This window comes from Mirounga leonina, unplaced genomic scaffold (assembly GCF_011800145.1).
Source record: "Mirounga leonina isolate KUSES-001 unplaced genomic scaffold, KU_Mleo_1.0 Mir_91, whole genome shotgun sequence".
Classification (NCBI taxonomy): Eukaryota; Metazoa; Chordata; class Mammalia; order Carnivora; family Phocidae; genus Mirounga; species Mirounga leonina.
The window spans coordinates 30723048-30738856 of NW_023270839.1; the positions used below are offsets into that span (position 1 = coordinate 30723048).

Below are 15809 nucleotides of genomic sequence, written 5' to 3' on the forward strand. Positions count from 1 at the left end.
CTGGGTGGCTCAGTCGTTAAGCGTCTGCCTTCAGCTCAGGTCATGATCCCAGCGTCCTGGGATCGAGCCCCACATCAGGCTCCTTGCTCTGTGGGAAGCCTGCTTCTCCCTCTCCTGCTCCCCCTGCTTGTGTTCCCTCTCTCGCGGTCTCTCTCTGTCAAATAAATAAAATCCTAAAAATAAATAAATACAAGATGCCCAGTTACATTTGCATTTCATATAAACAACAAATCGTTTCTTAGTATATTTATGGAACATACTTCTAGTAAGAAGTTATTCATTGTTTATCCAAAGTGCAAATTTCTTTTTTTTTTTTCACTTGCTAAATCTAGCACCCTATCTCCAACCCCACATTAAAAGTTCGATTTTAAGAATCAAAAGTCTGATTCCATACATGTGGGTAGTTCTAAGGTGGCTGGGGCAATAAACGGAAGGCCTTCTCAAGAGTAACATATAAAGAGGCAATAAACAAATAAGTGGAAAAATAACTGTCAGCCTTCCTCTTGAGTAAACGAGGCATCAAATTTTAGTTAACAGTAAATAAAATGTGCGTATTAATAGACCTCACTCATACAAAACAAAGAATGTGGTGTGCCTTCCCTGCTGCCTGAGCAGACAGGAGGCGGAATGAGCTGGATGCTCCCTGCTCCCCATCTCACCCTCCAGACATAACGTTAATTACAAACCCTTTATCTCTTCCTCCAACTCAGGGGAGGCTCATGTCTGCTCCCAAGGTAATCAGCTTAAGGGAAACCAGATCATAAACTTAAACGTCCTGACCAAGAAAGGGGGGAATAAATGTGGTTCTAGCAAAAACTGCATAAGGCATAAAAAGCAAAAGCCATGAAAGGGAAAAATTACTCTCTTCGGAAGTCACCCTTGTTTTGATAATGGCAACACAATCTTGTTTCTTTGGGGCTCACACTATTTTTTAATTTTAGCTTTATTGAGGTATAATTGACTTATAAAATTGCAAGGTATTGAAAGTGTACTTTGTGATAATCTGATGGACATTCACATTATGAAAGGATTCCTCCCATCTAGTTAGTTAGGGGCTCAGACTTTAAATATGCAAGCTCTGTTTTGTTTTTCAGAAGGTTTCAAATGTATAATTCATTAGGGAAAATATATATTTGTATATATCCCCTAGATATGTAAAAATAATCCGTTTCCATATTTTGCAGTGAAGATTCAGATAGGGCACATTCCAAGATAAGTTTAAATAATAATGGAAGGTAGTTTCAATTTTTAAATAACTTACAAGATCAATTACCATACTCTCTAGGCTGATTAATTCAATTCTCGCTGAGAAAGGGCAGCAGGAAATCCTACTCAACTGCAGCCAATACTGCTCTATCAGAAGCAGCAAAATAAGGTGGACTAAAACAAGATATTTACAGCTGTTGGCTAAGAAAAATGAAAGGTATGGACTAGAAGTTTCCAATGATAAAAATAAATCCAGGCTTATTCATTAACTTATTGGTACATTCAGCAAGAGTTTACCGAACATTCCTTTTATCCAAGATACCTTGCACCATAAGACTCAGAAAGTGAGCTAAAGTCATGCTCTGTCTCCAGGATATTACAATCTAGCCATAAGACACAGAAGACAACATATACATAAACAGTTGACAGTCTACAGTAGCTATGTAATTAAATGGAAATGTGTGTCGGGAGTGAAACTTCAGTTAGAAGCCAGAGAAAGATTAATTCACTGTAGTGCAAAATATTCATCAAGAAAGGAATTTCCGGGCGCCTGGGTGGCTCAGTCGGTTAAGCCACTGCCTTCGGCTCAGGTCATGATCCTGGAGTCCCTGGATCGAGTCCCGCATCGGGCTCCCTGCTCGGCAGGGAGTCTGCTTCTCCCTCTGACCCTCCTCCCTCTCATGCTCTCTGTCTCTCATTCTCTCTCTCTCAAATAAATAAATAAAATCTTAAAAAAAAAAAAAAGAAAGGAATTTCCATTTTCTTGAATTTGAATTCAGCACAAGAAGCGGTGTCACTGGAAGCAGGAGCCAAGTGCCCCCACACAGTCTGCCCAGGCAACAGTGGAGAGGCCCCCCACTGCCACTGTGGGAAGAACCCAAAGCCCTTCCCTTTCCAAGGAGGCTAAAACCATTGTCTTGGGGGCATAAGAGGATAGAACAGGACAGACATAGGAGATGTTAGTGTAACTACAGACACTGCTTCTCTTAGAAGTGTGAAGGAACAGAGAAAGAGCAACAGTAGATGATCCTCATTTCTCAGTCTCTTGTTCCCTTTTCATTCTTTCAACACATATTTTTTAGAGCTTACTACGTGCCAGAAACCATTCTAGGCACTGTGCACACCATAGGGAACAAGACAAATTCCCGACCTTCATGAAGCCTATTCTACCAGTGGGAGACAATAGTGTGTGTGTGTGTGTGTGTGTGTAATGACAGTTACTGCTATAGATACTCTAAAGAAAAGAAAAATAAGGCAAGGTTAGGGGGCAAAAAATGATGGGTGGGGTGAGGGATGCTATTTTAGACGGGATGGTTCAAGAAAGCCTCTCTAAAGAAATGACTTTTGACTTGGATGAAATGAGTGACAAAGCCATGCAGACATTCGAAGAAAGAGCATTCCAGGAAGAGGAAAGAGCAAATGCAAAGGTCTTAGGGTGTGGGTGAAGGGAGTAGGCAAGGGGAGAACAATGCAAGATGAAGCCACACACCACCTAAGGGGCTTGTAGCCACAATGAGGACTTTGCTTTTCTTCTGAGATAAAAAGCTACCAGAGGTCGTGAACAGAGAGGTGAGTGGCATAATGACCTCTGGCTGCTGTGTGGACAACAGACTGTAGAGTGGTGAGGGTAGAAGCAGGGTGGCCCTGTAGGGGGCATTTGCAGTAATTTCTGCAGTGACAGAAATGACAGGATCTTGGCAGAAGCAGTGGAAATGGTGAGAGATGGTTTTTATCCTATATCATATTTTCTCAAAGTAGAACCAATGAGATTTGCTAAAGAATTAGATGTGGGAATAAGAAAAAGAAAAGAATCAGGGGTCACTCCAGAGTGTTTAGTCTGAGAATCTAGAAGAGTAAAATTGTTATTAACTGAGATGTAAAAGACTAAGTGAAAAGCAGATTTGGAAGGGAGAAATCAAGAGTCTGGTTCCTAGAGATTATTGCCTACTTCAAACGCCTTACATCTGCTCTAAAACCAAAGCAAAAGAAATGGAGAAACTGATCTTAAATTTCCTATGAAAATTCAAGAGACCCAGAATAACCAGAACAATTTCAAAAAAAGAAGAGCAAAATGGGAGGACTCACACTTCCCATGCTCAAATCCTACTACATAACTACAATAATAAAGACTATGATACTAGCATAAGGATAGACAAATAGATCAATGGAGTAGAATTAAGGGTCTAGAAATAAATCCTCACAAGTTCAGGGAGAAAGGGAGAAAGAGAGAAAGAAGAGAGAAGGAAAGAAAGAAAGAAAAGAAAGAAAAGAAAGAAAGAAAGAAAGAAAGGAAGGAAGAAAGGCAGGAAGGAAGGAAGGAAGAAAGAAAGAAAGAAAGAAAGAGAAAGAAAGAAAGAGGAAAAGAAGGAAGAAAGGCTGAGATAGCTAAATGAGTTGGCTTCAGGCATGAAAGTAAAATAAATTCATGATTTAAATAAAAAGAAAGAAGAAAGTAGGAATAAAAACCAACATAAAATAAAAGGGGAAAAATGATCTTCAGTCAGGTTCTTTCAGCATTTTATTAACCGTTCTTATCTCTAACCATCTGTAGAGCCCTGTTTTCCAGATTGTTTTGCCCCTAAAGCAAGTTTTTAAGAAGGAAAAAAAGGGGTGGGAGGGGATAGGAACGACCAGCAATAAATTAAATTAGCTATAATTACAGAAAACTCATAGGGCGTAACACTACTCCCCCCTCCCAACATCTGAGTGAAGAGCCGACCATAAAGCCAGAATCCATGGAGTAAGGAAAAACAGCTGTTAGCCCACGGAGCTAAAGAAGAGGACCCTGTGGCAGAACATTCTGGAGCCATGTGGCCTAGGTGGCCGGCAGGAGCCAAAAGGCTGGGAAGATGGAGTCAAGGGCTCACAAGATTTCCTTCATTTCAGGCCTGACTTTGCTTAATTGGTGATCTATTGGGACAAAGACAAGCATTTGGCAATAGTTACCAAACCTGTCTCCACATCAGCCCTACCACCAGTCAAGATCCAGGGGCCTGGTTGCCAGGTTGGGCTTCCTGTCTAACTGACAGGATAAGGAAGAACCCTCTCCCTCCCAGCCAGGTTGCTGTCCAGACCCCTATCAACAACGGTGTAAAGACGTTAAATAATCAAACTGAAAGCAGCGGGAGGGAGGAAAGAAATATGGGGCAGTGCAGGAGGTCTGGAACCTTCCTCCTCTCCTGCCAGTCAAGTTTCCTTCTCCGCCCCACCCCCACCCCCGACGGGAACCCAAGCACCTGGATGCCCCCCGGAGGCGACCTCAGCCCGGTCCCAAACCTGGAACTGCAACTAACCAGCGCCTCGCCCATGCTGCCCCCGCCCCTCGGCGGACGTCCCGGTAGGGTCCGTGCTGAGGGCCTGGGGAGGCAAAGCAACTTTTCCGCCGGGCTCAGACGCGCAGAAGCTGGGCGAGGAATCGCAGCCTCCAGCGCCTAACCGCAGGGCCAGCCCTGCCACTCGCCCGCTAGGGTGCTCGACCGTCCGGTTGAAGCGGAACCCACCGGGCGCGGGGGGTCGGGCGGTGCCTCCCACACCTCCCGCCGCTGCCGGGCTCACCTGTCTGGACCTCGCTGGGCCCGCGCCGCTCTGCCTGCGCGCGCGCCGCGTCCACCCGTGGCCGGCCCTTTTTGGGTCCTTGGCGGGTATTTTCCGTCTGGCCCCACATCACTTCCCGTAAAGGAGAGCGAGGTGGGGGCGGGACCTCCTCTTACCCTCCACCTCCCGCTTCCTCCTGTCACCTCAGGGAGCACCCCCGCCCGACTCCGCGAGAGCGCTTAGCGGGCGCCTCCCGCGCGCCGCTCGCGGTCCCGCCGCCCCTGCCGCGGGGTCCTCTTGTGAGCCTCGAAAAGGCTCCCGCACGCTTCATTTGGCCTATGTCAGGTCTCCGCTGGCCTTTCCTGGAAAGTGTGAAACCCTAGTGAGTTGCTTGCGTCTTGAGACACAGACGTGACATTTACAAACTTCTCCAGGATCCGAGAGCTGCGAGGTGTGGTTTGGTGACTCTCGCCAAATCTCCTCCCCCAAAAGCCAGGTTCTAAAGGCATTTGTCAGGGCATCAGATCGGTGTCTCCAACTGTAGCAGCCAAGGGTGCTGAGCAGCCGCAAAGTCGGCCCCACCCAGGCTTCCTGAGGCTCAGTGCTCCTGCTGCAGGTACTCCCTGGTCCAGGTCCCTAAGGGCCGGATCCGCGCCGAGCGTCCGGCTCTGCCCCCGTCCAGGCCGCCTCGCCAGCTCCTCACTCGGATCCGCCCGGGCCTGGCCTTCCTGGGGCAAGGGAAGGCTCTGGTTTATGGAAATGCCAGGAGGGAGAAAAAGTAAAATTCTGGCAGGAAAAAATGTATTTCTGAGAGGAAATGACAAACGGGGTCCCTGCTCATACAGTGTAGTTCGGATTCGAAAATTAAATTTCTAAAAGAGAGCAATTCGTTTAAAAAAAAAAAAAAAGGCAAAATGTGGCACAATATAAAGAATAGCCGCTGGGGCGCCTGGGTGGCTCAGTTGGTTAAACGACTGCCTTCGGCTCAGGTCATGATCCTGGAGTCCCGGGATCGAGTCCCGCATCGGGCTCCCTGCTCGGCAGGGAGCCTGCTTCTCCCTCTGACCCTCCCCCCTCTCATGTGCTCTCTCTCATTCTCTCTCAAATAAATAAATAAAATCTTAAAAAAAAAAAAAAAAAATAGCCGCTGTAAGGATAAACCTGCGAGCCTTTGCTGCCCCCCAGCGGCTTCCTTCTCTCAGCGCGGACGGGCGTGTATGCGGCAGCTTGGATCTGCAGCTGTGAAGGTGGCTTAGGCCACCAGGTTACCACTCAGAGGCAGCCAAATTTCTCCTCCAGTGGCCTCGGGGTATGGACAGTGGCCTTTGGGCTTGCTTCTGCGGGCTCCCAGGCGAAACACGTCTGAACCAAATAATTCCACATCTAAGCAAAGCAAAAATGATTGAAAACCCTAATCCAGCTTCTCTTACCATCCGGGCCATCTCACTGATCTGTGTCTACTTCCACCACAAATTCCAGCTGTCCCAGGCTCACGTCCCCAACCCCATCATACTTCCAGTCTGCAGCTACTCACAGTTTACACTACAATACAATTAGCTTCTCAAATATGTGTCCAATTTACAAAATCGCATATAGGATAAGCCATATGAAATTGTGAGATGTTGAATATGCATCTAATCTAATGTTTATAGGGAAATATAACAGAATAATCTCAGAGTTAGAGATAGCAGATTTCATCAGGGTGATAGTGTCAAGGGATGTTCCCCAGCTAAGAAAGGCCATCAGACTGCTGTTGGTGGAGGCTGACAAGAAAAGTAGCCCCATGTTCACGTGTAAAGGAACAGTCCTAGGAGTTACTGACCAGCTAATAACTGGGGGCCAACAATGCAGCAACTGTTAATGGCTGATATGATACTAGGAGAGTCTTCCCCTTCAATCTTCCTCACGCCTGCAGCCAAGCAGGGCTGTAGCCAGGAGCTTACCAAGCAGATCAAAAAACAGACAATGGTAACGTGGCCCATTCATTATCCTTTCATTCATTGAATGAGTCCAGTTTATGTACTAGAGATGGAATAGTGAACAAGGTAAATTGGTCCCTACCCTCAGTAGCTTGATAGGCCAACAAGTAAGCAGTTAATTCCAATGTGGTGAGATAAGATCCTCAGTAAGGGAAGTAAGAGTATTATTGGAACACAAATAAGCGACACCAAGTCAAGACTTCCTAGAGAGAGTGATGTATAAATTAAGAAGGATGAATAGGGTAGGAGGGTGAGGGAGAAGAGAATTCTAAGAAAAGAGAGCAGATGGGGCGCCTGGGTGGCTCAGTTGTTAAGCGTCTGCCTTCGGCTCAGGTCATGATCCCAGGGTCCTGGGATCGAGCCCCGCATCGGGCTCCCTGCTCGGCGGGGAGTCTGCTTCTCCCTCTCCCACTCCCCCTGCTTGTGTTTCCTCTCTCGCTCTCTGTCAAATAAATAAATAAAATCTTTAAAAAAATAAGAAAAGAAAAGAGAGCAGAGGAGAGACCTGGAGCCAAAAGAGAGCATCAGATATTAAAGCAACTGAAAGAAGTTCAGAAAAGCTGAAAAACTGAGTAGAAGGAATCAATCAGACAAGAGACTGGAGGAATAGCAGAGGCTGGATTTTGAAGAACCCTGGAATGATTATAATTTATTGACCATTTACTATGAATCAGCAAATATGCTAAGAAGTTTGCATGTGTCCCCTCATATACTTCTCACAATTGCCCTCTGAAATAAGTATATTCCTGTCTTTGTATTACAGATAAGAAAACTGAGCCTTAAAGCAATGAAGTAACCTGACCAAGATCATACAGCTGAAAGTGGCACAGGCAGGACTAGAATTGAGAACTCATTTTCTAAATGGCCATTAAGGTTAAGAATGGGTTTCAGAGAACAATTAGCATGCTGAAATCCAAGTAAGGAACAATAGTAATCTGGCTTAAGACCATGTCCATGAGGATGAAGATGGATAAACAGATTTGAGATATTTAGGAGAGTAAATCAAGAAGATGTGATTGTAGGTGGTGAGGGAGAGGGAGAAATCCATGAAAATGCCTGTTTCTGGTTTGGGCAACTAGGAACCATTGAGCATAAGGAAGAGAACCCTATTGCAACAGGATAAAATAGGCCATAATGAACAAGTTTAGGACATTTTAACTTTGACACATCAGCACTGGAAGAACATATAAGTGAAACTGCTCAGTAGCAATTGAATAGGCTGATCTGAAGCACAGAAGACATGGACGGAAGCTATTGCCCAAGGGGTACTCAAAGACATGAAAGTCAATGAGCTAGTCTAGAAAATGTATAAAGAGGGCAAAGAGGGGGCTTGGTACAAAACCCAGAGGATCACTCAGTTAATGAAGTCTGAGAAAAGAGTGCCCAGAGAAGTAGGAAGAAAACAAAGAGAAAAAGTTATTACAGAAACTAAATATGTTGAATATATCTTGTATATCAATTCAAAATCCTCTCTACATCACTTCTTACTCTGGTGACAGAACTGATCACAGTATACCCTGGCTTCCCACCCTGGGGCTTTTCTGACACTGCAGGCTGCTGCTTGAAACACGTACAGTCCCAGCTCCAGTATCACTAATAGGGCGGAAATTGGAGGTATCAGTAAGAACTCATGATTTTTAATACATAGAACTAGATAGGAATCTAATTATATATACGGATATGCATGTATGTATGTACTTTCCAGCACTGTCTGCCAAGAGGTCCTAAAAGCAATTATATCACAGTAGCTATAAATACATTTAACACCCAGATTTTGATTTCTAAATACCCTTCTATAATAAAAGCAACAGGCACATGATTATATCTAAAATAGCTACAAAAAACAATTAGAGCTAATAAATAAGCAAAGATCAGGATACAGGATCAGTTGTATTTCTACACACTGGCAATGAGCAATCTGAAAAGGAAATTAAGGAAAAAAACCCTATTTGAAATAGCATCAAAAAGAAAAAAATACTTAGGAATCAATTTAACCAAGCAGGTGCAGGGCTTATACACTGAAAACTACAAGACACTACTGAAAGAAATTAAAGAAGACTTAATAAATGAAAAGATATTCCATGTTCATCTTTACGTAATATTATAAAGATAGCAATACGTCCCAAAGCAATCTACAGATTCAACACAATCCTTACCAAAATCAACATACCAACATTTTTTCCAGGAGTGGAAAAGTTGATCCCAAAATTCATATGTAATTGCAAAGTACCTTGAATAGCCAAAACAATCTTGAAAAAAAAAAAAAAAAAGAACAAGTTTGAAGGACTCACTTCCTGATTTCAAAGAAAGTTAATACAAAGCTGCAGTAATCAAAACAGTGTGGTATTGACATAAGAATAAACATATATTTGAATGGAATGGACATGACAGTCCAGAAATGAACTCATAAATCTGTGGTCAATTGATTTTCAACAAGAATGCCAAAACTATTTAACGAGGCAAGAACAGTCTCTTCAATAAATAGTCCTGGGAGAACAGGTTATTCACATGCAAAAGAATAAAGTTGGACCCTTATCTCACACCATATATAAAAATTAACTGAAAACAGATCAAAGACCAAAATTATAACAGCTAAAACTATAAGACCTATAGAAGAAAACAGGCACAAATCTTCACTACCTTGGATTTGGCAATGGTTTCTTAGATTTGATACCAAAAGTATAAAAATGATTAGGTTAATTATACTTTATCAAAATTTTAAGATCTTGTTTATCAAAGGACACAATCAAGAGAGTGAAAACACAACACACAGAATAAGAGAAAATATTTGCAAATTATATCTGATAAGAATATAGTATCAGAATATAACTGAGTTCTTACAATTAAAAAGACAGCTCCATTAAAAAGAGGGCAAAGGACTTGAATAGATATTTCTCCAAAGAAGATATAAAAATGGTCAGTAAGCACATGAAAAGATGTTTAATGTCATTAGCCATTAGGGAAATGCAAATCAAAACCATAATTACTCTTTCACATCTATTAGGTTGGCCATAACTTTTTTCAAAAACAAAAGAAAAATTACAACTGTTAAGTGAGGATACGGAGAAATTGAAACCCTGTACATTGCTGGTGGAAATGTAAAATGATATTATCACTTTGGAAAGCAGTTTAGCAGTTCTTCAAAATGTTAAACAGAATAACCATATGATCCAGCAAGTCCACTGTGATCTTGGATTAGTTCCCAGACCAGAAAAAAAAAAATTGTCTATTGATCTAATAGGACTTGGTAGAATTTGGATAAAATCTGAGATTAGATAATATTGTATCAATCTTAATTTCCTGATCTTGATCATTATGTTGTAATTAAGAAAGACAATATCCTCGTTTTTAGGAATTACACACTGAAATATGTAGTAGTAAAAGGGCATCATGTGAGCAACTTACTCTCAAAGAGTTTAGAAAAACAATAACGTGGTATGTTCATGTGTAAATACACATATATGGAGAGAGATTAAAGCAAATGTAGTAAAAAATGTTGACATTTGTGGAATTGGGGTAAAAAGAGTACAAAATTTTTTGTACTCTTTTTGCACCTTTTCTCCAAGTGTGAAATTATTTCACAATAGTTTTTTTAAAAAACTCTTGGAAGTCTCTTTAGGAAATCCACTGGATCAAGTCTAGTGGCCCACTTAAAAATCTATCATTTTCTTGGCTTTATATCTCACTTTTTTACTCCCACTATCTGCTCTCCTGATTTTAGAGTTAGAATGGATTTGTGATGAGACTGGAAAAACCACCACCTGATTGTTACATGGAGTGGAAGGCCCTGATGATATTCCTTTCACTGAGGCACTGGTGAGGAGGCCACTGACATCTTTGAAAAGCTCAGTGGTGGTTGCCCTTTATAGGTTGAGACTGACAGTTGAAAATGCTGCTGCAACAGGTCTCTCTAGCATCAACTAGAAATAAAAGAATCCCCACTCACTAAAGCTACAGGCATTCCATGTCCCCACTTGTCCCAGACCTTGCTAAAGCCTACAGGTAAATGCACTCCACACACAGGGTGCCTCTGGATCACTTGGCTCTAGTGGCCAGAGGGACTAGCTCTGATGGCCAAAAGGGCTTGTGTTCCTGGGCACCACAGGATTGTAACAACTGGAAAGACATTTCAGGGCAGGCTACTATACCAAGGGCACTTCACAGACTGCCAACTGAAACACACCCCAGTCTGCCTATGAATAAGGTCCATTTACTTGTTCTGTAACTTTAACCTGATGGACAGACTTTAAGTTTGTCAGATATCTGCAGACTACAGAGGCACAACTAGGCATGTAGCCATCTTTGGGAAACACCATCTTTGCACCCTCCTTGGCCTCATCACAGCTTACTGGTACCTCCCAGAAAGTAGTTTTCATTCATCTTAAGTTCCAATTCTTATAACTCTTACCCAGGAGATACCTCCAGATCTCCTGGTCTAGAGGTCAGCAGGGTCTATAATTGTGTGCCCAAAAGACTATATATATTCACATAAATTAAAAACTGCTGTCTAAGGATCTGGCTTCCAATTAGCCTGAACCCAGGTACTGACTGAGATCACAGGCCTCAGCACACCATCAACAGTTGGGATCCACAAGAACAAATCAGTTTACTCAGACAATCACAAACATTTCAAAGACAAATAAGAGCTAGCGCAAGGTTGAACAATAGGTTCATCTCCTACATAAGACCAGTCCTTCAAGTCTGGGAAAGGTAGCTGTTTTGCATTATACTTAGAAACAAACATGGAAAGCCAAGGAAAATGAGGAGACAGAAAAATAATTAAAAAAAAAAAAAAAAAAAGAACAAGACAAAACCTCAGAAAAAGACCTTAATGAGATGCAAAAAAGTAATCTACCTGTTGAGTTCAAAGTAATGGGCATAAAGATGCTCCCTAAACTCAGGACAAGAATGGATGAATACAGTGAGAACTTCAATAAAGAGATAAAAAATATAAGAAAGAACTAAACAAAAATCACAGAGCTGAAGAACATAAAGGAACTGAAAAATACACAATAGGCATTCAACAGCAGGCTAGATGAAGCAGAAAAATGGACCAATAACCAGGAAGACAGGGCAATGGCACTCACTGAAACAGAGCGGCAAAAAGAGAAAAAAAATTTAAAAAGTGAAGATAGCTTAAGAGACTTATAGAATATCATCAAGAAGATTAACATTGGTAGTGTAGGGGTCCCAAAAGGGGAAGAGAGAAAAAGGGCAGGAAATTTATTTGAAGAAAATTATGGCTAAAAATTTCCCTAACCTGGGGAAGGAGACAGACATCCAGGCACAGGAAGCATGGAGCACTCCAAACTAGATAAATCCAAGGGATCCACATCAAGACACATTATAATTAAAATGTCAAAAGTACAGGGCACCTGGGTGGCTCAGTTGGTTAAGCATCTGCCTTTGGCTCAGGTCATGATCCCAGGGTCCTGGGATCCAGCCCCATGTTGGGCTCCCTACTCAGCAAGGAGGCTGCTTCTCCCTCTTCCTCTGCTGCTCTCCCTACTTGTTCTCTCTCTCTCTCTCTCTGACAAATAAATAAATAAAATCTTTAAAAAATAAAATAAAACAAAATGTCAAAAGTTTAAGAGAGAATCTTAAAAGCACCAAGAGAAAAACAACATCTTTTATACAACAGAACTCCTTAAGACTACTGGCAGATTTTTCAGCAGAAACTTTGCAGGCCAGAAGAGAGGGGCATAATATAGTCAAAGGGCTGAAGAAAAAAATCTTCCAACCAAGAATATCCTACCCAGCAAAGCTATCATTCAAAACTGAAGGAGATTATCTCTCCTTTTCCCTATACAAGCAAAAGCTAAAGGAGTTCATCACCACTCAACCAGCTTTACAAGAAATGTTAAAGGGACTTTTTTTTTTTGTTTATTATGTTATGTTAATCACCATACATTACATCATTAGTTTTTGATGTAGTGTTCCATGATTCATTGTTTGTGTATAACACCCAGTGCTCCATGCAGTATGTGCCCTCTTTAATACCCATCACCAGGCTAACCCATCCTCCTGTCCCTGTCCCCTCTAGAACCCTCTGTTTTTTTCTCAGAGTCCATAGTCTCTCATGGTTCATCTCCCCCTTTGATTTCCCCCCCTTCATTCTTCCCTTCCTGCTATCGTTTTCTTTTGCAAATGACATATCAGATAAAGCGCTATTATCCAAAATCTATAAAGAACTTCTCAAACTCAACACCCAAAGAACAAATGATCCAATCAAGAAATGGGCAGAAGACATGAACAGACATTTTTCCAAAGAAGACATCCAAATGGCCAACAGACACATGAAAAAGTGCTCAACATCGCTCGGCATCAGGGAAATCCAAATCAAAACCTCAATGAGATACCACCTCACACCAGTCAGAATGGCTAAAATTAACAAGTCAGGAAATGACAGATGTTGGCCAGGATGCGGAGAAAGAGGAACCCTCCTACACCGTTGGTGGGAATGCAAGCTGGTGCAGCCACTCTGGAAAACAGTATGGAGGTTCCTCAAAAAGTTGAAAATAGTGCTACCCTACGATCCAGCAATTACACTATCGGGTATTTACCCCAAAGATACAAATGTAGGGATCCGAAGGAGTACGTGCACCCCAATGTTTATAGCAGCAATGTCCACAATAGCCAAACTATGGAAAGAGCCAAGATGTCCATCTACAGATGAATGGATAAAGAAGATGTGGTATATATATACAATGGGATATTATGCAGCCATCAAAAGGAATGAAATCTTGCCATTTGCAACAATGTGGATGGAACTGGAGGGTATTATGTTGAGCGAAATAAGTCAATCAGAGAAAGACATGTATCATATAACCTCACTGATATGAGGAATTCTTAATCTCAGGAAATGAACTGAGAGTTCCTGGAGTGGTGGGGGATGGGAGGGATGGGTGGCTGGGTGATAGACATTGGGGAGGGTATGTGCTAGGGTGAGTGCTGTGAATTGTGTTAGACTGTTGAATCACAGACCTGTACCTCTGAAACAAATAATATATTATATGTTAAAAAAATAAAATAAAATAAAAAAATAAAGGGACTTCTTTAAGCAGAAAAGAATATACACTAACAACAAAATATAAAAGTAAAAATCTCACTGGTGAAGGCAAATATATAGTAAAGGTAGGAGAATAACCACTTACAAAGCTAGTATTAAGGTTAAAAGACAAAAGTAGCAAACAGAACTATAATAATTAGTTAACAAATACACAAAATAAAAAGATGTAAAATATGACATCAAAAACAAAACATGGTAGGGGGGAATAAAAATGTAGAGGATTCAGAATGTGTCAAAAATTTAAGCTGCTACTGACTTAAAATATGCAGTTATATACATAAGCAGTTATATATGAACTTCATGGTAACCACAAAGGAAAAACCTATTGTAGATACACAAAAAATAATGAGAAAAAAACTATACATAACACTAAAGAAAGTCATCAAACCACACAGAAAAAAGCAAGAGAAGAAGAAAGGAACAGACAGGAAGTACAAAAACAGCTGGAAAACAATTAAAATGGAAATAAGTACATACCTACCAATAATTACCTTAAATGTAAATGGACTAAATTCTCCAATCAAAAGACACAGAGCAGCTGAATGGATAAAAAACAAGACTCATCTATATCCTGCCTAAAAGATACTCTCTTCAGAAGTAAGGATACACACAAACTGAAAGGGAAAAGATGAAAACAAATATTCCATATAAATGAAAATGAAGAGAAAACTGGTATAGCTATACTTATATCAGACAAAACAGACTTTAAAACAGACTATAAAAGACAAAGAAGGGCATTACATAATGAAAAAGCAGTCAAACAAGAGGATATAAAAATTATATTTATGCATCCAACATAGGAGTACCTATATATAAAGCAAATATTAACAGACATCAAGGGAGAAATTGTCTGCAATACAATAATAGTAGTGGATTTTAACACCCAACTTACCTCAATGGCTAGATCATCCAGACAGAAAATCAATAAGGAAACACTGACTTTAAACAACACATTAGATCAAATGGACTTAATAGAAAAATACAGAACATTCAATCCAAAAGCAGCAGAATACACATGCTTCTCAAGTGCACATGAAACATTCTCCAGGACAGATCACATGTTAGGCCACAAAACAAGTTCTCACTAGATTTAAGAAGACTGAAATCATATCAAGCATCTTTTCTGATCACAGTGGCATGAAACTAAAAATCAATTACAAGAAAAAAAACTGAAAAAAATCACAAATATGTAGATTAAACAACATGCTACTGAACAATCAATGGGTCAACAAAGAAATCAAAGAGGAAATCAGAAAATACCTTGAGACAAATGAAAATGTAAATATAACAATTCATGGGATGCAGCAAAAGATGTTCTAGTAGGGAAATTCATAGTGATACATGCCTACCTCGAGAAACAAGGAAAATCTCAAACTAACTTTACATCTAAAAGAACTAGAAAAAGAATAAATAAATCCCAAAGTTAGTAGAAAGAAGGAAATAAGAAAGATCATAGAAATAAATAAAATAGAAACTAAAAATCAATGAAACTGGTTCTTTGGAAGGGTAAACAAAATTGACAAACCTTTAACTAGACTCACCAAAAAGAGAAGACTCAAATAAGTAAAATTAGAAATGAAAGAGAAGTTATAACTGATATCACAGAAATACAAAGGGTCATAAGAGACTTCTATGAACAATTATATGCCAACGAACTGGACAACACTGAAAAATGGATAAATTCTTAGAAACACACAATCTTCCAATACTGACTCATGAAGAAATAGAAAATTGGAATAGACAAATTACAAGTAAGGAAATTGAATTTGTAATCACAAGCCTCCCAACAAACAAAGCCCCAGGACCAGATGGCTTCCCTGGTGAATTCTACAAAATATTCAAAGATTTAATACCTATTTTCTCAAACTTTACCCCAAAAAATGAAGAGGAGGGAATGCTTCCAATCTCATTTTACAAGGCCAGCATTACCCTAATACCAAAACCAGATAAGGATGCCACATAAAAAAGAAAATTACAGGCCAATATCCCTGATGAATACAGATACAAAAATTCTCAATAAA

General features: G+C 40.7%; 1 protein-coding gene across 1 annotated transcript in view; it reads right to left on the bottom strand.

The window, feature by feature from the left end:
• The window catches only part of RAB27A (RAB27A, member RAS oncogene family), a 75324-nt gene extending 70428 nt beyond the window's left edge, over positions 1-4896 (bottom strand). The window contains exon 1 of the mRNA XM_034993594.1: positions 4762-4896. The gene's annotated coding sequence lies outside the window, so the exon portion shown is untranslated. The remainder of the gene's footprint in view (positions 1-4761) is intronic.
• Between the last annotated feature and the right edge of the window lie 10913 nt (positions 4897-15809).